This window comes from Dipodomys spectabilis, unplaced genomic scaffold (genome assembly GCF_019054845.1).
Source record: "Dipodomys spectabilis isolate Male_0828 unplaced genomic scaffold, ASM1905484v1 ptg000125l, whole genome shotgun sequence".
Classification (NCBI taxonomy): Eukaryota; Metazoa; Chordata; class Mammalia; order Rodentia; family Heteromyidae; genus Dipodomys; species Dipodomys spectabilis.
In genome coordinates this window covers 5,696,066-5,719,790 of record NW_024870802.1, presented here as the reverse complement: position 1 = coordinate 5,719,790, position 23,725 = coordinate 5,696,066, and the positions used below count along the sequence as shown (strand labels likewise).

General features: G+C 39.0%; 1 protein-coding gene across 3 annotated transcripts in view; it reads left to right on the top strand.

Annotated features, from left to right (window-relative positions):
- Positions 1–23,725, top strand: part of Add3 (adducin 3) — an 88,681-nt gene that overhangs the window by 2,949 nt on the left and 62,007 nt on the right. The window lies entirely within an intron of this gene.

Here is a 23,725-nt window from a genome sequence, read left to right as displayed (position 1 = left end):
CGGCTTCCCGCGCTTGGCGGAGGTGGCCGGGCACGATCGTTCCGCGGCTTGGTTTTTGTTCCCCAATTACGACAAATAATAACAAAACTTTTTACGAGGTGAAAGTTTTCAACCCTGTTCTCGTCTGGCCCCCGACCCATTTTTGGAAGCGCGGGCACGCGCACATACACACACACACACACACACCAGACACACACACACCCCATACCCGCCCTCCTCCCGCACGCACACACACACCCCATACCCGCCCTCCTCCCGCACGCACACACCCCATACTCGCCCTCCTCCCGCACGCGCACACACACACACACACTCATACCTGCCCTCCTCCCGCACGCACACACACACACACCCCATACCCGCCCTCCTCCCGCACGCGCGCACACACACACACACACACACTCATACCCGCCCTTCTCCGCCCTGGGTCACGAGCGAGTTGGCCGGGGTCTAGTCGGCCGGTGTTTGGGGCATGAGCCCTGCCTTTGGAGGTAAGCTGTTAAAGGCCACAGACAGGTACAATAAATTGGACCTATATTCAATCGACAAGAATGGCCTCAAGTGAACTTTTTGTTGTTGTTGTCGTTGCAGAGATTTAATGTCAAGGGGGTGCCCGTTTGGAATGGGAGCGTGAGGGAAACCACTAAATATCCTTGGCACTTGTGCTCTCCAGGATGACCTGCTAAGAGTGGGGTGGGATTTAACTCAACCAAGAGGCTTTGAGGATTATGTATGTATAAGGTTGGTGAAGAAACAGATAAGATCCTGGAGCTTGGAATCAGCGACCTAAACATGTGGATGAATTGTTCACATGGAATTATGCAAATTTTATATTTAGCAGTATGAAAATGGTTGCCTTTCTTGGGATGGATTTCATCTCCATCTGCTGGAAACATCCTGTTCTGGGTTATAGAAGTCTCCTAGTGAGAGTTGTTAAAGAGAATAAGAGTAATTTGTCGTTTTAAAATTAAGGCAATTGACTGGTGAATAGATTTGTGTACTTAAGGTAGAAGATTGACTCATTTATAGAATTGTTACTTTTGGAGCGTTTGTAGAAATAGTTTATGTCTAAAACTCCATTACATGTTACTTGATCTGCAGCTAATTTTCTTTTGTTTAAAATGAGATTAACTTTATGGAGGGAGGACCTGGGAAGGTCATTAGTAATGGTAGCTTTTAAAGAAAGAAAGCTATATTTATTTTGAATGTTAAACATAATTTAAGGAATTCTTGAGATTTGGCTCTGAGACATGTAATACGTTGCAGCTTTTTACATGTATGATACAAGGAAATATCTGGTAAACACAACATAAGACATAGAGAATCGAATCACACCTGAAAATATTTATTTTGCATGATAGGATAATATTTTTGAGTGCAAGTTTCTTACTCATTTTCAAAATGAGAAAATTACATTGTACACTTTACTATCTCTAGCCCCCCTCCTTTTCCCCCAGTATATTGTTCTGGGATCTGCTCAGTGATAGATTTGGTCTAATAGAATGGCTGGGGGGGGGGCAGTCTAATAGTATAAGATTAGCAAAAGTCTACCTCCTATAGTAAATCCTAAATAGACACTGGTGTTCAACTTCTGAGTCTAAACTTCCTGATTTTCTTGAAATAGGCCAGTCTGAGATATTTTATCACCTGCCCACAGGTGGTTAGTTTATTAATCCTGTCTCAAAGTAGTTTGTTCACAGTACTGAGCAACATGTGTGAATGTCATACAGCCTTTCTGCTGAGGAAAGAAATCAAGTGAAAACATGGAAACCCAACTCTGAAACATCTGAGTTTGTAGAATGTTGGGCAGTGATCCTGCCAGAGTCTTGGTTTCCCCTAATTGTTACACATAAAGTAATCAGACTGGAACCTAGACTCAGTAAGTTAAGTGCTTTATGTCTTCATCCTCATGAGTGTATAAAATGACATCTTGCGTTGTGTGCATATGTCTGAGTTCTGGGGTTTGAACTCAGGACCTGGTCACTGTCCCTGGGTTTTTGTGATCAAGGCTTGTACTCTACCACTTGAGCCACAGCTCCACTTGTAAAAAGTCTTATAGACTTTCTTACCTCTACTGGCTTCAAACCATGATCCTCAAAATCTCAGCTTCCTGAGTAGCTAGGATTACAGGTATGAGCCACTGGCACCCAGCTAAAATGACATCTTTTGAAGGCAGTTATATCATGCTACCTTGGACTGATGGGACTGTGCAAATATTTGAAACAGCCAGTATTTATTTGTTTTATCCCTCTAGCAGGCACTCTTCTAGGTATTGTACATGATTTAATTTAATCTTCCCAACAGCCTAGTAACTAAACAGAGGCACAGAGAGACTACCTTGCTGGTTCTGGACTCAGACTGAAGAGTAAGCCCATATAACCCTGCTGCTATTTCATTCATGGTAATAGTTGCAAATTAATAAAGAAATCTTCACTGAAGCTGGGCGCTAGTGATTTATGCCTCTAATCCATGCAATTCTTTTTTTTTTTTTGGGGGGGGGGGTCCGGTCATGGGGCCTGAACTCTGGGCCTGGGCGCTGTCCCTCAGCTCTTCAGCTCAAGGCTAGCACTCTACCACTTAAGCCACAGTGCCACTTCGGCTTTTTTCTTTTTTTGCTTATGTGGTGCTGAGGAATCAAACCCAGGGCCTCATGCATGCAAGGCAAGTGCTCTACCACTGAGCCACCTTCCCAGCAGTCCATGCAACTCTTATCTCCACTTAACTACCAGAAAATTGGAAGTGGCTGTGGCTCAAAGTGGTAGAGTTCTAGCCTTGAGCAAAAGAGCTCAGCCACAGCACCCAGACCCTGAGTTCAAGCCCCATGACCAACCAAAAAAAAAAACCAACTTTACTGTATTCCTAAAATTATGGGCTGTGTATGTCTGGTTTAGAGTTTAACCACATCTATATATCCTCTTGTGTTAATACTATCGTCAGGCTGTGCTTAAGCCTGAAGGATAATGATTAACCTGTACAGAGTAAGTCTCCTTTTGACTTTGGGAAAGGGTTTATTTTCCCACATTTTTTATTAGCATTAGTTACTTGTCCAAAGGGATTTTATCTTGACATGTCCATGTATGCATACAGTGTACTTCGATCAGATTCGTCTTCTCACTTTCTGTTCATCCTCCCTCTCCCTTCCCAAACCAATCTCAAGAACTTTCCTTGTTCCACTTTCACACATGTATAGAAATCATTTTGATCATATTTATCTTGTTTCACCCTTTCTGTTTACCTTCCTTTCTCCCACTAGCGCCCAAATCCTAGACAGGACCTACTTTGCAGTCCTGTCATTTTTTTTTTAAATGTGTAAACATACATGAATACATACTTGGAAGTACTGGGGGTCGAATCTCAGGGCCTACTGCTTACTGGACTTCTGGTGCTCTACCACTTGGACCATACCTCCAGCCTGGCTTTTTGCTTTTTTTTTTTTTTTTAAAGAGATGGTCTCTAGTAAACTTTTCTGTCAGGGCTAGCACTGAACTGTGATCCTCCATATCTCAGTCACCTGAGTGGCTAGGATTAGAAGCATGAGCTACTGTTGCCCAGCTAAGTGTGTGTTTAGACTAAGTTTGGGGCTGGAGTATTTTAATTACTAATGATGTTACTCTTTTTTTTTTTTTTAATCTTACTAGATGAGTAGATAAGACTCTTAATGGGGCAGTGATGCCATTTGGTTCTTCACTATATTAGCCTGACCTTTGTTCTGATTACTAAAACCATATCAATCAGAGGTAGATCTTTAACTGAAGCTTGCTCTAAATACCTCCCCTGAGTTGCTTCCTAAAATAACTATAAATTAAAAGGTATTTATACATTTCTGTGGTTTTACACTTTTTCATTCCTCAAGGAACAGTGTATTGTTGTGTCACACAGTTGATGTCAAGCAAATTAATTATGAAGTTAGTAGCTGTTTAAAGCTATGTCTACAATTATTGTAGCTACCTGATATGTCCTTTGCTAATAATTTAGTGAAATGTGATGTTAGAAAACAATGCCTAAAAACAAATATATATTGAATAAATAAAATGCAAGCTGTCTTGAAGACACAGCTTGTTAATGCTTTCTGCTATAATTAATAGTGCTATTTCATATTCCTTCAAAAGTGTTAACTATATAGAATTAGACTAGAAAAAAACGTTTAAATGTCTAGTTTATAATACTCATTCCTTTTAAACATAGGCTTATTTTAAGGTATTCAAGTTTAATTTGAAATTAGTTGAACAATCACAGACTGTCATGTCATTGAGATTCAGAGAACTTAATACTTTTATTTCATTTCTCCTGTTAATTCTCTATCATTTGAACTTAGGGTCTGTGCCACAGTATTTATAGGGAAAAAAGCTATTTGGTCTTTTGAGTTCTGCCAGAGATTAAATTTCCTGGCTCAAAGCCAGACAATCTCAAATTTTTACTGTAATGGGTTGTATATATCAGGAAGTCACAAATTGATTCTTTTACTGAATGTAGCTTGAAAGAAAATGTTTGCCATTACTTGGATGAATTTGTAGTAGTTAACTCTTCAGTTTTACCTTTGAAGTTTCAGTTACTGGTTGTCAACCGCAGTCCCAAAATTTATAAATGGGAAATTCCAGAAATAAATGATGTTTTATTCCAGTATATTGTTATAATAGTTTTATTATTGTTTTTCTCCTACGGTGCCTAATTTATAAATTAAACTTAATCACAGGTATACATAGGGAAAAAATAAAAATTATTCACCATTTCAGTACATGTTTACTTAGTTTATTTAGAGTTTAAAACAGTGAAGTGTTGGAGAAGAAAAGAGGTTTGTGGATATTTTGTTCATTTCATGTGTGCTTTAATAATGTTGCTCTTAATAGCCAAACAAATTCAAAATAAGGTTTAAAATTAAATTTATTGCAGTTGAAAAGATAGTTAAATGGTAGGAAGGTACTGCTCAATTTACCTTAAAGCCTTAGATGTTGCCATAGATGAGAATCAGAGGCCCTTGTTTCCTTGAAGTATTTTTGGTTTTCTTTGAAAAGCTGCATTAACTATCTTTTTCAAATTTCTAGGACATTACGTACTATACTTAATGAAGAATATTCTAGGAAACTTAAAGAAAGTGTTTTTCAGAATTGTCTAACATAATCCAAAAAGTAGTACCACCAAATACATAAAAGGAATAAAATCAAGATACCTTTGGCTTACAATTCTTTTAAATTTGCATCTTGAGAATACAGTGTAGATTATGAGTCTTAACTATAGTGAAAGCTGAAATCTTAAGTATATGGTTTTACCTTTATAATGACATTAGATACAAATGGAGCTTTTACCTGAAGTCAATCAGACTGGTCCAATTTAGCTCCCAATACATTACACTTTTCTTTCCTTCCCTCCCTTCCCTCCCTTCCTCCCTCTCCACCCCCCTCCCCCCTCCCTTCCCCCTTCCTCCCCCCTCTCCCCTCCCCCTCCTTCCCCCTCCCCCTCCTTCCCCCTCCCCCTCTTTCCCCCTCCCCCTTTGTCTCCCCTCTCCCCCTCCCCCTCCCTACCTCTCTCCCTCCCTCCCTTCCTTCTTTCCTTCCTTCCTTCCTCTCTTGTTTTCAAATTGGCTTTAGTTAAACCTTAGTTGGTAGTGCTAAGATTCACTGTTATCAGATGAACTTTGAAACTTCTTTGTTTCAAATTTCCCAAAACTAAGACTGAAGATACTGGTATGTGTATGGATCACATCAACTAGCATTTATGTTTGCTACTTCCTCAAACAAAACCATAGTTTCAGTTTCAAGTTACGAAATTCGTGTGTGTGTGTGTGTGTGTGTGTGTGTGTGTGTGTGTGTGCGTGTGTGCGTGTGTGCGCGCGCGCGTGAGTGCGTGCGCGCGCGCGCGAGCGTGTGTGCAAACAGTTGAGGGTAAAAATATGAGCAATTTAGGGGAAGTAATAAAATGTTCTTAAAACACTTTTTCTTGGGTTACTGGTTACTTGCACCTATAATCCTAGCTACTTGGGGGGATATCTGAGGATCTAGGTTTCTAAGTCAACCCAAGCAAAAAAGTCTTAACCAGCAAAAAGCCAGAAATGGAGTTATGGCTGAAGTGGGAAAGTGCCAGCTTGAGTGAAAATGCTGAAGGTGGTGCAGTGTCCTGATGAAGTTTAAGCCCAAGTACTGGTACAAAAAAAAAATCAGTTTCTCAGTAAGTTTGTGTGTGTGTGTAAAACTTTTAAGATAATTTTAAGGCTCATATTTTAAGGTAAAGCAATATCAAGGCAAGCATTGGATTGAATAAGATTAAAACCTAGCTTCCCTGTAAGACACATGAAATCATTATTCTACTATTTAACTCCCATTCTCTTTATCTGACTCTCCATCCCCTTATATTATTTCCTCCTCTTTTTCCTACCAAGAATTACTACCTCTTTGGATGGAAGGCAAAAGAAGTACAGGTATGAGTCAGCCTGTTTTAAGTCCTGTGGTGGTTAGTTGGTTGCCTATCAAGGAACTAGAATTCCAACAATATAGAAAACAAGCAGGTTAAAGAAGTACTAAATGTTTCAGGGACTGGTTTATATCTTTAATTTGTTACCATCAGCAATGTTTCTGTTGTGGTCTTCCATAATGGCTCAGCTCTTCCTGCACTAGGACAGCATTTCCATTTTCCTTTTCTATACCATATACTCATCTTGTCATTTTTGATATGTTGCAGTGACTAAATGCTGTAGCAGAGAGATGGATTTACTCAGTCTCCTCATAGAGAAGATAATTAGGCTTATTTCAGTAAATAATTAGGCATATTTCATGTCTAAAAATATATGGGGGGGGGGATGTACTCAGAGTCTCCCCAGGGACTTTTAAGAAGCACTGCTTTTATTTCTTTATTAGTTAAGAGTCAGCAACTGTTAACTGCATCATCACTTACTTGTTTAGTGAATGGGATAAAGATTCTGTAAGGTCTTTTAATATCCATGTAAGTAACTAGAGAAGAAAGGTTTATGGTGAGAGCTCTAGTAGCATTGGGGATGTGCACAAGAATCTTGGATAGTGGAGTGCTGGGAGGAGTGGCACAGATTGATGGTGGAAAGAGGAAAGAGAATAGTAATGAAGTTGATACATTGTTCTTATACCATACTCCTATTACTGACTTAAACTCTAAAATAGTGTATTCCTTTTGCCTTTGCTTATGACTTCTTTTTTGGTCGGTTGGTTATGGAGCCTGAACTCTGGGCCTGGGCGCTGCCACTCTCAGCTCTTCAGCTCAAGGAGAGAGTTCTACCACTTGAGCCACAGCACCACTTCCAGCTTTTTTTGGCTTATGTGGTGCTGAGGAATCGAGCCCAGGGTCTCATGCATGCAAGGCAAGCACTCTACCACTGAGCCACCTTCCCAACCCTTGCTTATGACTTTTACAAAAAAATCAAAGACAATATACTGTTTCTTCTAGACAAAGGCAGAATTTTTCACTTGAATCATGCCTCCAGACATTTTTGTTCTGGTTATCTACCAGATAAAGTCTTGTTCTTTTGCCCAGGCTAGCCTGAAACTGCATTCCTCCTACTTACTTCTCCCTTGGAATTGGGATTACAAGCACCCAGCTTGTTTGTTGAGATGAAGTCTCAACTTTTTGCCCTGCCTGGCTTCAAACTGAGATCCTTCCAATTCCCCAATTTCCTGAGAAAAGGAATTGCAGGTGCATCACCAAACTTAACCAGAAAGGTAGAAAATTTTAACGTGGTTTCCATCTGATTGCTGGAAAGCTCACTATCAACAGTATATTATACTAGAAGGAATTTCCAAAGCTGTCTGCCTTTTCAATTTTGAAGGAAGATCTGAAAAAAGAAATGTGAAAAATTATTCATCCATGAATTTTTTATTCAAAACCAGATCTGCAGTGATTTTTTTTTCAAATATACTTGATCTATTATGTGGATATCAAAAATTATTTTCAGGGCGCTGGGAAGGTGGCTCAGTGGTAGAGCGCTTGCCTTGCATGCCTGAGGCCCTGGGTTCGATTCCCCAGCACCACATAAGCAAAAAGAAAAAAAGCCAGAAGTGGTGCTGTGGCTCAAGTGGTAGAGCACTAGCCTTGAGCTGAAGAGCTGAGGGACAGTGCCCAGGCCCAGAGTTGAGGCCCCACGACTGGACCCCAAAAAAAAAAAAAAAAATTTTCAGGGCCAGGCATTGGTGGCTGAGGCTGAGATCTGAAGATCCATTTTCAAAGCCAGGAAGGTCCGTGAAACTCTTTATCTTCAGTTAACCCAAAGAAAATTGGAAGTGGAGTTATGTTTAAAGTTGTAGAACACTAGATTAGATTTGAACAAAATTGCCCAAGGACAGTGCCCAGCCCCTGAGTTCAAGGCCCATGTCCAACAAATCAAAAACAATTTTCAGCCAAGATATTGAAAATAATCCTTTGTTTTAGTGAGTGTTGATAATAGTAAAATCATAGTTTCTCTAAATACTTTGCTATTACTAGACAAGGATCTGGTCACAAGTCTCTGGAAAGTTGTCCCAGAAGGAAAAGGGAAGGAATGTTTTTAAGCTTAGATAAAAACTATTTGTTTGCCATAGTTATGGCTCCAAGATACAGATTAGTAATCCCTTGAATTAGGTATATTAGAATTATGTTGTATTTGATATCTTACAATAATCTAACTTCCCTAGGCTCTTTTTTTTTTTTTTTTAGTGTCTGTAAAAGACATCAATTTTAGATGAATGCAGTGCTAGAGGAATTTTGACTGTCAGTTAAGTACTTTGAAAAGGGAATCCTGCTTTATATCACAACTCAAAGTCATAGTATATCATGCACCTGAGAGTTTGTTTAATTTGGGCTCTGAGGGAAGAGTGCCATCTACTGAATGGCCAGTATCAAGTTGAGCAGCCTCTCAATTTTCCTTACAGAACTTTCAGACAATTCCTAGAAAAACAGGCCTGCCTCATTTGGAGGATTTGAAAGGATCTTAGTACCAAGTGGAATTGATGCCTGCTTAATTTTAATTATGTTTCCCAGCAGGAGGCCTAAATGCATGATGAAGAACTAATTCTGTACTTATTGGAATGCATGGGAAAGGAGAAACCTTAAGAAGTTGGGACTTAGTTTAAAAACAATCTAGCAATGGTGAAATAATTATTAAGTTAAGAAAAATACTTTAATGATGTTGTTTTTTTTTTTTTTTAAATCAGTAGGTCTGGTTGCTGATGGCTCCTACAGACAGTACTTGAATACTTTATTTTTCCTTTGCTTTTTTTTGGTTTGTCTCAGTTTCTAAGGTAGTGATTCCTACTTGAATGAATTCACTCTTTTAAAGAGAACTTTATTTTGGTGGATTTAGTTGTCTCCTGTTTTTCCTTTTTCCTGTCTTCCAGACTGCTTGTAGTAGTACCCAGGGATAGAACTGGAGGTAGTATATCCATTTGTTACAGCTCAGTAGAGGTTTGAGGTAGCTCGAATAGGCCTGCTAGAGCCAGACAAAAGGGAACTTTGACAATAAGAATTGAAAGAAAGCATTGAAATTGTTAAAGTAAGAGCACCCTGGTTGTTGTTACATGTCTGTTATATGTAATTAATTAGTAACCTTTTTTCTTGTCTTTAAAATCTGCTAAGGATTATGTTGAGCACTAAATAAATTATCTGAAGTTTAATGAAGAAACTTACCCAAGATCACATAGTTTAAGCTCAGAGCTCTTGTCCCAAGCACTACACTGTCCTGATCTAGTTAAGCTAATTAATTCTTATTGATGACTGCACAGATCTGAAAATTAATTTGTTTTAAGGTGGATAAATGGGTAGACAAGATTAAAATTTCACTAGAATAAGGATGTGCCCAAGCCTGGAATTTCATGTTTTTATTTTTTTTCCTATACTGTAAATTTATTTGTTCCTTTTGCCATCTTACTGATTTAAAATCATAATAATAAATTACTAGACTATGAACTGAGATGTCTGAGCACCATAGGTATTGTGCTTAAAATATAGTACTTCCTGGGAGGAAAGGTTGAATTCGCTCAAGTTTTCTGCTCACTCCTAAATATTTTTAGGTGGTAGTACTTACAATAGGACCATGATAATCCATGTCTACAGCAAAATAAAGTTTATCTATGTGCCAGGCTGTGTTCCTGGGGGAACCTCAACTTCTGTTATATACTAAGTATGATATGTAAACCATGTGGTATACCATGTCTCATAGATATTGATACCTTATTGAATTCATGTATCCTTTTAATCAAGGGATGTTTAAACACTTGGCTACTATTGAGTGGTGTCCTTGTTTATTTTTATTTAACATATTTTGACTTTAAAAAACATCCTTACTAGCTGAGAGGGCTGGGAATCATTTTAATTTCCCTACTGAAAGCTTCTGAAATTGTAGTTCAGAGATGGTTGTGCTGTATATTTTTTCCTTTTCCTTTCTCTCTTTCTCACTTTTTTTGTGTGCTGGTCCTGGGTCTTGCCTGGGTGCTCAAGGCTAGCACTCTGCTACGTGAGCCCTGAACTCTGGGCCTGGGTGCTGTCCCTCAGCTCTTCAGCTCAAGGCTAGCACTCTACCAATTGAGCCACAGCGCCACTCCCGGCTTTTTTTTCCTGCTTATGTGGTGCTGAGGAATCGAACCCAGGCCTCATGCATGCAAGGCAAGTGCTCTACCACTGAGCCACCTTCCCAGCCCCCACTTCTGATTTTTTTTGGAAGTTCATTGGAGGTGAGAATGTCAAGGACTTTCCTGCCTGGATTGGCTTTGTGCCACCATCCTCAGATCTCAGCCTCCTGTAGTTAGGTTTACAGGCATGAGCCATCAGCACCTGGTTTATGAAATCTATTCTAAGTCCAGTCATTCTTTCAGATCTTCTGGCTTTTCAGGGAATTATACTTTACCATGTTGTTTCCAAAAAAATTCCCATAGGAAATAAAATACATAGCTTCTTGGAAGTCTGATGCTTTTGTCAAACATCAGAAAGTACAGCAACAGTTAAGACAACAGTACAAAGAGGTTATTTGCCAATATGTGATGACAGACACAGAAAACAGATTTCATAGGTCAGCTTATAAACACTTGATCCTAAAGAAAATATTTTCCTTTGAGGTAGAACACTTTGCTTTTAAGTGTGAAAATAAAAAGAGCAAGATAACTACTCTTTAAAAATGTTTATTCTGGGACTGGGAAGGTGGCTTAGTGGTAGAGCGCTTGCCTTGCATGCCTGAGCCCCTGGGTTCAATTCCTCAGCACCACATAAGCAAAAAGAAAAAAGCCAGAAGTGGCGCTGTGGCTTAAGTGGTAGAGCGCTAGCCTTGAGCTGAAGAGCTGAGGGACAGCGCCCAGGCCCAGAGTTCAGACCCCACGACTGGACCTCCCTCCCCCTCCCCCCAAAAAATGTTCTGTAATGAAATAGTCTAGATGCTCCTCAGTTAACATGGTGAAAAACAGTATCATAGAGTTATCATTATAATCCCACAATTTTATATTCCTGTTAAAAGTTGTAATCCAGGGGCTGGGAAGGTGGCTCAGTGGTAGAGCGCTTGCCTTGCATGCCTGAGGCCCTGGGTTTGATTCCTCAGCACCACATAAGCAAAAAGAAAAAGCTGGAAGTGGTGCTGTGGCTCAAGTGGTAGAGCGCTAGCCTTGAGCTGAAGAGCTGAGGGACAGTGCCCAGGCTGAGTTCAGGCCCCACTACTGGACCCAACCCCCCCCCCCCCCAAAAAAAAAACAACCCAAAAACTTGTAAACCAATGTCCATAGCAGCACTATTCACAATAGCAAAAAAAAATAGAAACTGCCCATATGTCTAGTAATTAACAAATGGCTAAATGTGGTAAACTCAAAAAAATATTATTCAATCATAAAAAGGTAATGAAGTTCTGATACAGACTACACATTATATTAAGTGACAAAAATCAAACACTTTTAAAAGGGCACATATTGAATGAACGAAAAGTGTAGAGTAGGCAAATCCATAGAGTCACACAGGAGATGAATGTATGCCAAGAACTGGGCAGAGAGGACTAGGAAGTGACTGCCTGATTTGTATTTTTTCAGTGATAAAAAGGTTCTAGAAATAATGGTGATGGATTCACAATTTACTTTTTATTTTTTGTGCCTTTCCTAGGTCTTGGGCTCAGGGCCTGCACACTGCCCCTGAGGTTGTTTTTTGGTTTTGGGTTTGTTTGTTTGTCAAAGCTTGCACTCTGCCACTTGAGCCACATCCCCACTTTTGGCTTTTTTTGGTAGTTAATTGGATGTAAAAATTTCATGGACTTTATTGCCCAGGCTGGCTTCAAACCGCAATCCTCAAATCCCAGCCTCGAGTAGCTTGGATTATGGACATGAGCCACTGGCACCGGACTCACAACATTGAATATACTAAAAAGTACTAAATTGTACAATTCAAATACATGGATTGTATCTCATTTTTTAAAGATAATAGTATATATATGTATACACGGGAGCAAGGTAAACCAGATATCAGAAACAACTGCTTTCCAGGAGAAAGTTAGATGAAGCAAAAATTAGCACTCCCAACCAGATTTAACTTCATTTGTTTAAAGATGTTAAGATTCTTAACCTGTCTTGATATAAATCAAAAGGTAATTGTGTTCCTTGATAAGTCATGATATGTCTAATATTTTTAATACTTATTTTCAAGAGCATGACTAGATGGATTAAAGAAAGCTCTATGTTTATTATTTCTATGGTTTTCATAAAGCAGGAACCAGCTCATGTAAGTTTATGATATTTTGGTCTATTTTTCTCCATACCTACAATTTTGATTTTTTTGTTGTTGTTTTGTTTTGTTTTTTGTCAGTCGTGGGGCTTGAATTCTGGGCCTGGGCGCTGTCCCTCAGCTCTTCAGCTCAAGGCTAGTCCTCTACCACTTGAGCCACAGCACCACTTCCTCCATACCTACAATTTTGAAATATGGAACACTCAGCTTGAAAAAAAATGCACCAACCCAGAAGATTAATACTTTCTTAAAGTATTTCTGTCAAATTTACTTGTCTAGAAAGTAATGAAAGTACATAAAAGAATATTAGTTTTCATATGCCACTTATCTTAATGTTATTTTACTAAGATATTTGTATAGCCTAAAATTCTCTCCCTCGATTTATATTATAAGAGAATCTTTATTATAGTGGAAACTTCTAGAAGGCAAAGGTGCATATTATTTGATGGTTATATGCTTGACTTAATATGTTTTTATCATTTCAAGACTATATGTGAACTTGACACGAATTATAGTATGAAGATGGGCATGTAACTGATACTCAAGAGCTATACTATAACAACAATTTAAAGGAAGTGCAGATGGCACACAGAAGGGAAATTTGGCCTGTTGGGATCAAAGAGGAAGCAGGTGGCACTGGATTTGAGAGCATCCAACAGAATTTTAACTGTTGGCAATGAAGGTGAATTACAGGCCAGGAGGGTATATTGCATAAAGCCACGTAGGTCTGCGGGGGTGGATGTGATGGAAAAGGCAGTAGGAGCAGTAAGGTTTAGCTAAGTACCAGATAGTGTAGGCCTTGAGTGCTCTTTTAAGAAACAGGGATTTTATTCTATGACACCTGTTTTAATTAGTGAGAGGCATAATCAAAAGTGTCTGAGATTTGGTAGTGAAAATGTCATGATAAGGGAATGAGTGTTGTCAAGGAGTCAAGATAGGATGCCGATGAACTAAGGCAATGGCTTTGAGATAGAAAGGGAGTGATAAACTGACTAAAAGTTTTATCTCCTTCCAAAATCTTAATGTTGGAACTTAATCCCTCTCTCCCCCTGTGAGAACATTTTGAGAGGGAGCTTTTGGACTGAGCCGTCATAAATGAGACTAGTGCCATATAAAAGAAACACCGGAAAGATCCCTTCCCTGTTCCTCCATGGAGTACTTACCAAGATGACCATGCTGTAAACAAGGAAGCCATCAGACACAAAATCTGTTGATTTCTTGATCTTGGACTTCCCAGAACTATGAGAAATAGTTGGTAAGCCCTCTTGTCTGATCAGGGGTGGGGAACCTTTTTTTCTGCCAAGGACTGTTTGGATATTTATAATATCATTTGTGGGCCATACAAAATTGTCAGTACAGGCAGATGAGAAGCATACTTGTTATTCTGTCATGTACCAAACAATTTTGTGGGTCCTATGTGGCCTTTCATGCAGAATGTTCCTCCCTGTTATATTGTAGCAGCTTAAATAGGTAAGACCAGGAGGAGTAGAACACTTTGAAGGCAAAAGTTCATAGAATTTGCTGAGCAAAAGAGAAGTTGAAGATTGTCGTTGGTAAAATTTTTTTATTTCAATATATTTGTTTTCTCCGTATGTTTTTTAAAAATTATTTATGGTTATTATAAAGGTGATTTACAGAGGGATTAATATTACATGAATCAGCTAATGAGTACAGTTACTTTCATACGGTGTCTTCCCTTACCTCATTCTCTTCCTGACCCTCCCTCCTCCTATAAGTTGCCTATAAGTTGTATAGTTTCCTTTCATCAGTGTTCAGTGAGCTCCACTACTGCACTTTCTCACCGTTTTTTCCCCTCATGTTGTGTATCCTGTTGTGGGTGAAAATTTAAACGTTCATTTTATTCTGTCTTCACTACTTTGATTTGTGATAAAGGTGAGACCAGTCCTTAGATCGCTTCGGCAAATCTTGAAGGTACCACGTCTTCCCCATATGTTAAGATTTTTACAAACTTAACTATTTCTTAAATTGTTTTAGTGCTTGTCAACTATTACCTAAGTGTCTAATCTGGCTTGTTTTCATTTGTGTATTTGGAAATGGGCAAGTAGTCATCATTTTGGTTAAAGACTAATCATTTTGCTTCCAGATAAAGCTGCATCCCTGTTTTGTGCTTGATTTTAAATTTTTGTTCAGTGGAAGAACAAGGAATAATTGAAGGCACTGGTATTACATTATAAAGTGTATTATTACAGGAAGTCATATCATCTTGAATTGTTTTTCCTTAATAAAATGTAATCGTTTATCTCAGAACTTCCAGAGTAAACACTGAGGACCAGAGTTTACTCTGAGGACCAGAGGGAGAGATAGGAGCATTACAATTTAAGACCAGGCATTATTAGTGAAGTCCTGTTTTGAAAAAAACAAGCTGGCCATAGTGATGTACCTCCGTAATCCCAACTATATATAGGAGGTGGAGGTAGGAGGACTTCCATCTGAGTGAGGCTTGCCGTGGACAAAAGTTCAAGACTATCGGATAAACAAAGCAAAAAGGACTAGTGGAGTCAAAACACAGAGCACTTGGTCTTGAGTTCAAGCCCCACTACTGACAAAATGATTAAGCATAGTGAAATGTGAAAATGATTTTTGCTGTGTAAGTTTAGTAGAAAAGACTAGGAAGACTGCACATTTGCATGATGAAACTAATAAAGATAGGGCTCCTCTAATTTTGTGTGTGTGTGCACACGCATGCATACACGCATGCTAGGATTTGAACTCAAGGCCTCTTATTACCACTTGATCCATGTCCAGCTCCTCTTTTGTAATAGCTTAGCTATAGAAACAGTTGGCAAATAACAAAATGCTGAAACAAGGATACAGGTTGACCCATTGTAACAATGAGATGTACAAGACACCATGTTGAAAACGAACTTTACAACTTGGCGGGTCAAGGGGAGAGGCAGGGGGGGGGGGGGCGCAGGCAGGGAGGAGTTGGGGAGGTGGGGAGGGAAGGGATGGTAGAGAAAAAATAAAGGAGGGGGTAACAATGCTCAATAGGAAATGTACTCATCTCCTTACTCATGTAACTGTAATCCTGTACAGTATCTTTACAATAAAAAATTGCAATCTCCAGCTTAAAAACATTTTGCTTATACTCATATGCCTGTTATTATTGTTTTTATACTGTCATTAACTCTGAATATTGCCTACCTGAAGCTTTGAGAGGAAAAAATTGTATACCCAAGAATGCTTACATTTTGATTAAGAGAAGTGAGAGTTAAATTAAATGGTCAAAGCTGGGCGCTGGTGGCTCACGCCTGTAATCCTAGCTACTCAGAAGGCTGAGAACTGAGGATCATGGTTCAAAGCCAGCCTGGGCAGGAAAGTCAGTGAGACTCAAATGAACCACTAGAAAACCGGAAGTAGGGCTGTGGCTCAAGCGGTAGAGCGCTCGCCTTGAGCTGAAGAGCTGAGGAACAGCTCCCAGGCCCAGGCCCAGAGTTCAAGCCCCCTGACCAACACACACACACACACAAATTAAATGGTCAATCTAAATAGGGCCAATTTGGCTCTCATGTCTAGGTTTTATAAAGGAGACTGGAGAATGTGGACCTAATTTTGTCATTTATCCCTTTAACACCTTTTAAGAATTGACTTGCATATGTTTGGGGTGGGGGGCGGGGAGAGGCACATGGAAGGAGAGTGGAAGGAGAGAGGAAGGGTGACAAATGGAATCATATTCATTGTACATTATATGAAAACTGCAGCCTCATAACTTGAGGGTAGGGATGGGAGGGAGAAAAATGAGAGAGAACAATGGGGGAGGTATCACATTGATCAAGATGCATTTTACTCATAACCTGACATACAGAATTGCACTCTTTGTACAACTATTCTTCCTCTTTCTTTCCTTCCTTTTCTTTTTGTGATAGTCCTGGGGCTTGACCTCAGGGCCTGTGTACTGTCCCTGAGCTCTTGTTGCTCAAAGCTAGTGCTCTACCACTTGAGCCACAACTCCATTTACCCCTCTTCTGGTAGTTAATTGGAAGTAAGAATCTCATGGACTTTTCTGACTGGACTCATTTCAAACCTTGATCATCAGATCTTAGCCTCCAGAATAGTCAGCCAGGATTATAGGCGTGAGCCACTGGCACCCAGCTGTACAACCACTTAATAATAAAAGACATTCATAAGTCACGTTTATCTGTATGCAGGATCTTTAGGTGAAAACCCCAGGGTTTTTTTTAATATTTTAAAAATATTTTGTATGTTCATAGTAATAATTTTAGTTTGCATTTCTGGGCATTTCTTGGTCTTCTAAGTTAGTAAAGGGTCTCTATAACTACCAGATGGCAGGCTTTCCTAATCCAGTGCTAGAATGCCAGAAGACTACAGAATAGATGTATGGAGAAGTAAAGCACATTTGTATTGTTAAACTGCTCATATATCAAATTTTATACCAAGAATGAATATAGCATATTACCATTACTATTGAAGTGTTTGGTTCTCAGGACAACCCTAGAATATATCTTTAATTTGTGTTCCATGTAAAATGCTGGGCATGGGGTATTTTGCCAAGTGCTGGTTTCAAATTTACTTGGAATGCATTCAGCTAGTAGATCAGTTGTGCTAATCAGATGGCAATAGGATTTCATAGTGGGTTACTTTAAAGAGTTACTTTAAAAATCTGTTAATTTTTAATTTAGAAATTATACTATATTAAAATGTATATGGTAAAAACATAGTGGAATACTTTTGTGCTTATATTGTTGGACACAAATAACAGGGACAATAAATTTATTGGACCATATATAATTGTTTTGCTTCTTTGTTGAGTTCTTGATGACAAATTGCTTCCATTAATCACTGAACAAAAAAAGAGAATGAGATGCAGGTGGATTAAACTGGAGAAATTGTATAGGCAGTAATCTGTTCAGAAAGCTGTGCACTTTTACTCTTCTAAGATAAGCAGGTGGGTTGGGTTAGTTAGACAAGACTTGGTACAAATGATAAAGATTACAGATGAGGACTGGACCCAAAGAACAAACATGGTCCTTTTTAACCTTGAGATCAACCATATATACGATAAGTCCAGTATATTGTCTTTTCACGTGGAGAAACTACCTTCTACTATCCTCTTTCTTAAAGCTTCATAACACACTGTAGCACAACAAACCCTGTAAAGTACTGCTGTTAAGTACTAGGTTTACCTTTTTTCCCCCCATTTGGCGCCAGTGGCTCATGCCTGTAATCCTAGCTACTCAGGAGGCTGAGATCTGAGGATTGCTGTTCAAAGCCAGCCTGGACAGGAAAGTCTGTGAGACTCTTATCTCCAATAAACCACGAGAAAACCAGAAGTGGCGCTGTAGTTCAAGCGGTAGAGCACTTGTCTTGAACTGAAGAGCGCAGGGACGGCACCCAAGCCCAGAGTTCAAGCCCTGTGACTGACCAGAATAAACAAATAAATAAAATTCCGTTGTCTCCACTTTGATATATCACTATGTCACAGAGACAAATTTTTTTAGTAATATCAGTCTTCTACACATGATTACAGGCATGAGTCACACCCTGCTTAAAGATTATATTTTAAAATTAGCATTTATAAGGTTATTTTACATATAATTACTTCTGTAGGATATGTTTGAATTAATATTGACATATCATTCGGGAACATTTAAATTTTCCTTTTGTTTAAAGAAAACCTTACATTTATATCTGATAGGACAAATACTTTCCTTCCAAGCTACGTTGTAAATTAAGTTATATGTTTTCTCAAGGATAAACTGCAATTATGTATGTGTGTATGTATATACGTGTGTGTACATATATATATATATATATATATGTTTATATGTGGTATTTGGTATTGAGTTTTGAAAATTGATCTCAGGATTGTTAGGCAGGTGTTCTACCACTTGTGCCATGCCATCCATCCTTTTGTGCTAATTTAGGCATTTTGGATTGTGTGGCATTTTTTGCCTATGACTGATCCTGGATCATAATCCTTCAATCTATACCTTCTTCATAGCTAGAATTACAGAAATGAAGCACTACACCTGTCTTTTTTGGTGAGATGAATTCTTGCTAATTTTCTGCCCTCTGATCATAATCCTCCCAGACTCTCCCTCCTGACAGGTATGCAATACCATGCCTGACCAAACTACACTTACATTAAATTTAACTTTTAATAAGTTTTTTTATTGTGAAAATACTGTACAGAGGGGTTACAATTACATGAGCAAGGTAATGAGTACATTTCTTATCAAGCACTGTTGCCCCTTTTGTTTCCCCTTACCATCTCTGCCCTCCCATCCCCCCCCAAAGTTGTAAAGTTTGTTTTTTTGACATAGCATCTTGTACATTTCCTTGTTGCAATGGGTCCACCTGTATCCCTATTTAAACAATTTGTTTTTTCCCTTCCCCTCCACAAATTATACCAACATCAAATACAGTGAAAACGGGGATTATACTGTGGGGGAGGGACATACCACGCAACAAAACAATCACCTTATAAATATATTAGAAACAATAGCAAGAAAGAAAAACCATTTGAGTCCTAACCTTGGGGTTCATTTTGCCTGACATCAACTTAACTGACCGTTTCAGACATATCCTAGTTATTGCAAATAAGGGAAACCATGGGACCTATGTTTCTTTGGGCCTGGCTTACTTGTAAACTTAATATAGTTTTTTCCAAGTCTTTCCATTTCCTAACAAATGGGGCAATGTTATTCTTTCTGATGGAGGCATAGAATTCCATTGTGTATATATACCACATTTTCTTGATCCATTCATCTACTGAGGGGCACAGCGTTGGTTCCATATCTTGGCGATTGTAAATAATGCTGCAATAAACATAGTTGTGCTGGTAGTTTTAGTATGGTCTTGTTTGTGATCATTTGGGTAAATGTCCAAAAGTGGGATTGCTGGGTCATAGGGGAGCTCTATGTGGGGTCTTTTGAGGAACCTCTATACTACTTTCCAAAGTGGTTGAACAAGTTTGCACTCCCACCAACAATGCAGTAAGGTTCCCTTCTGTCCACATCCCCTCCAGTGTCTGTTGTTATTAGAGTTCTTGATTATAGCCATTCTAACTGGGGTAAGGTGGTCCTCAACCTTTCTAGACTTAAAAGAAATGTAAATCAAAATAACACTGAGATACCACCTCACCCAGTTAAATTTAACTCTTAAAGAGATGTTTAATGGTAATTAAACTAATATTAGAGAGATGTTTAATGGTAAACTAGTCTGTAATTGTTTTCTCTTGAACAGAACTAAAAATAAATCCAAATATTTTAGTAATCTCAAATATATAATCCCAAATATACAGTCAGATATATTAAATGAAGTTTTTCATTCAAACTATACAATGATACTCTAAGAACATTCAATTTTACCAAAGCCTGATATTTAGTCTAACTTGAACCTGAGTATACATCAAGGGTTTTTAAGCATTTCTTTGCTTTCCATGAATTACTTAAAAATAACACCTGAGAATGTGTTTTTTAGATGTTGCAACTAAATATGGCCCTAAATCATCCCTAGCTTGGAAGTTATGCCATTTTGTAATAGAAAAACCTAAGAATAGATAGGCTTCTAAGTGTAAGTCAGTGCATAAACTACGTAAATTAAACCAAAAAAGCTTAACTAGCCATGTTTCATATTTTGAAAGTGTGGTCTTATAAATGTAACCTACCAGAAAAAAAAATAGTTTTCTTGCCATTAACCACCAAACCAAATCATGAGATAATGTTTTATTTTCAGTTATATTTAGAAAACTTTATATATAACTCTGGTTCAGCATTTGCGGAATAACTAAAAATGTTATGTTTTATGGTTGGTAGTATTTTTGACTCAACATCAAATACCAAGTCAAATTTTGAGGAAGGGATTCCTTTATATTTAAACATAAGATAAACACTTTTTTCCTTAGTGTTCTGCAAGATGGGCCTTGAGGTCATCATCTCATCCATACTCTCCACACTCAGTGCCCCTTTGCTGCTCTGACTTTCTTTACCCATACTTCCTTTCCACTTCCATTCCCAAATTCACCTTCCAGCATCCCATGTTTTAAAGATGAGAACAATTTTTATTCTGAAGAATATTATTTGATGAGGGAATCTAAATATGAGGGTAACAACAAACTCCACTGGGTAGGAACTCTCCAACAAGTGGGATCAAAAGCTTTATATCTGACTATCTAAACAAAAGATTCATTTGCAGGCATCTGTCTGCAAATGAATCTGCATTCATTGCAGGCCCCTCTCTTCAATTAGTGATAGTGTGGAGTACTTGTTATATTAACCCCTCCCCCCCCCTCCCTTTCTGGTTCCTTAAGTCTGGAGTAAAGCCTAGCAATTTGCTTCTTGACAAGTTAAATGCTGCTGGTCAGAGGTGAGCTGTGCTTTGTTATCTGTGGGAGACAGATGAGGTTGCAGAATAACACTGCAATTGGAGCTTTGTCAATGCTACAGTGTAAGATCATCATGTCTGTGCTGGTTTGGTCCTAAGGCTTTAACCCAGGTCCCAGGCACTGTCTTCTGAGCTTTTTTGCTCAAAGCTAACACTGAACCACTTGGGCCACAGCTTTACTTCACGTAAGTTCTTTGAAGTAGTAGGAAAAAAGGCAAGACAAACTAAGGCTGTTGAATTGCAAACAGATTTTTTTCCCCTAAGTCTGCAAAGACATTGCTCCAAAATCACCTCACAATTCCAAATTGTTGGTTTTTTTTTTATGTTTTTGTTGTTGTTGTTGTTGTTAGTGGTGGTGGTTGTTACTTGCTTCTTGGGACAATTTTTCTTTATGGCCTAGGTTGGCCTCAGATTCTACATCCTCCTACCTCAGCCTACCTTCCAAGCATTCTTACTGAGATTAACTGTATCACTGCCACCTCTCTTTGCTCCAAGGTTTAGGGGAAGACTTAATATTTAAATTGACACAGTTCAGCATTCTGATTATCTACAAATGTATGTGTGTGTGTGTGTGTGTGTGTGTCAGTTGTGGAGCTTGAACTCAGGGCCTGGGCATCGTCCCTGAGTTTTTTTGCTCAAGGCTAGCTAGCATTCTACCAATTTGAGTCACAGCTCCACTTCTGGTTTTTGAGTGGTTAATTGGAGATAAGAGTCTCATGGGGACTTTTCTGCCCTCGCTGGCTTCCAACTGTAATCCTCAGAACTCAGCCTCCTGAGTAGCTAGGATTAAAGGCATGAGCCACCAGCACCATCTGGTATATGTACTCTTTTGTTCCATGAATAAATTGCATAAAGGTTACTCACTTCCACTTGGCATGTGCAGATTCTTTTTGTATTGATTTGGTAGATTCTCTAATCATTTGATTGTTTTAGTGATTAGTTTTGGACATGAACAGTTTTTTTTAAAATAAAACTAAGTGTGAACTAGCAAGAATTAAAGGAATTAATATTGATATTGAGTAATATTTTAATAGAATTAAATTTAAAAGAATTTAAAATTAAAATAAAATTTTAAATTTTTAATAATATATTTATCTACCTATGGATGGATGGATAGATGGATAGATATCTGTTAGTATGCTTCTCCTTAGGCTTGAGGACGAAGTGGATGGGTTGTAAAATAATTACAGGATTTGGAAAAGAAAATGACACATTGGTTTCATGGCTTAGCTTATTCATTTCAACCAAGGGTAAACAGAGGGAAAAAGAAAGAATATACATCAGCTTTTGGGGGCTGATGGGTTCTGGTCAGCACTGAATAAATTATTATTTTTTTTTTTTGTCGGTCATGGGGCTTGAACTCTGGGCGCTGTCACTCAGCTCTTCAGCTCAAGGTGAGCACTCTACCAATTGAGCCACAGTGCCACTTCAGGTTTTCTGAGTGGTTTATTGGAGATAAGAGTCTCACGGATTTTCTTGCCCTGGCTGGCTTTGAACCGAGATCCTCAGATATCAGCCTTCTGAGTAGCTAGGATTACAGGCGTGAGCCACAGGCGCCCGGCTGAATAAATTCTTGAGGGTATAAGATTTGAATCCACTGGCACAAACTTAAATTCCAAGATCCCTACCCCCAGCCTTTACCCAGTAAAACATGATGAAAGGGCTGGGAAGGTGGCTCAGTGGTAGAGCGCTTGCCTTGCATGCATGAGGTCCTGGGTTCGATTCCTCAGCACCACATAAGCAGGAAAAAAAAAAAGCCAGAAGTGGCTCAAGTGGTAGAGTGCTAGCCTTGAGCTGAAGAGCTGAGGGACAGTGCCCAGGCCCAGAGTTCAGGCCCACAACTGGACCCCCCCCCCCCCCAAAAAAAAGATGAAATTCTTTGTAATCCATTTTCCTCAAACATATCCTTACCATGTACCTAGAGAAAAAGGGAGAACATTTTCTTTTGGTTGATCTTCCTCAGTCTTCATAGCAATGGGGCCATCATTGTATTAGTGGGAAGATGAGATTATAATTAGATTATTTTTGGTTCTTTCCAAATCTTTACTATTATTATTACTGTTTTTTTTGGGGGGGGGTCCGGTCGTGGGGTCTGAACTCTGGGCCTGGGCACTGTCCCTCAGCTCTTCAGCTCAAGGCTAGCACTCTACCACTTGAGCCACAGTGCCATTTCTGGCTTTTTTCTTTTTGCTTATGTGGTGCTGAGGAATCAAACCCAGGACCTCATGCATGCAAGGCAAGTGCTCTACCACTGAGCCACCTTCCCAGCCCTATTACTATTATTTTTAAATAAGATTTTTATTGTGAAAATACTGTACAGAGGAGTTACAATCATATGAGCAAGGTTATTACTATTATTATTGGTCAGTCCTGTGGTTTGAATTCTGAGCCTGGACACTGTCCCTGAGCTGCTTTTGCTCAAGGCTAGCACTCTACCACTTCTGCCACAGTGCCCTTCCAGCTTTGTATGAGTAGTTTAGGAGATAGTCTCATGGACTTTCCTGCCCAGGCTGGCTTCAAACTACAATCCTCAAATCTCAGCCTCCTGAATAGCTAGGATTACAGAGCTACCAGCACCCAGCTCTGTTTGGATTTCTTTGGTCAATGGTAGAAGGAAGTGTTAGGTTGTTGTCACTTTCCAATTATTTCCTCAAGTGTCCCTTTGTTGTTGCAGAATCTT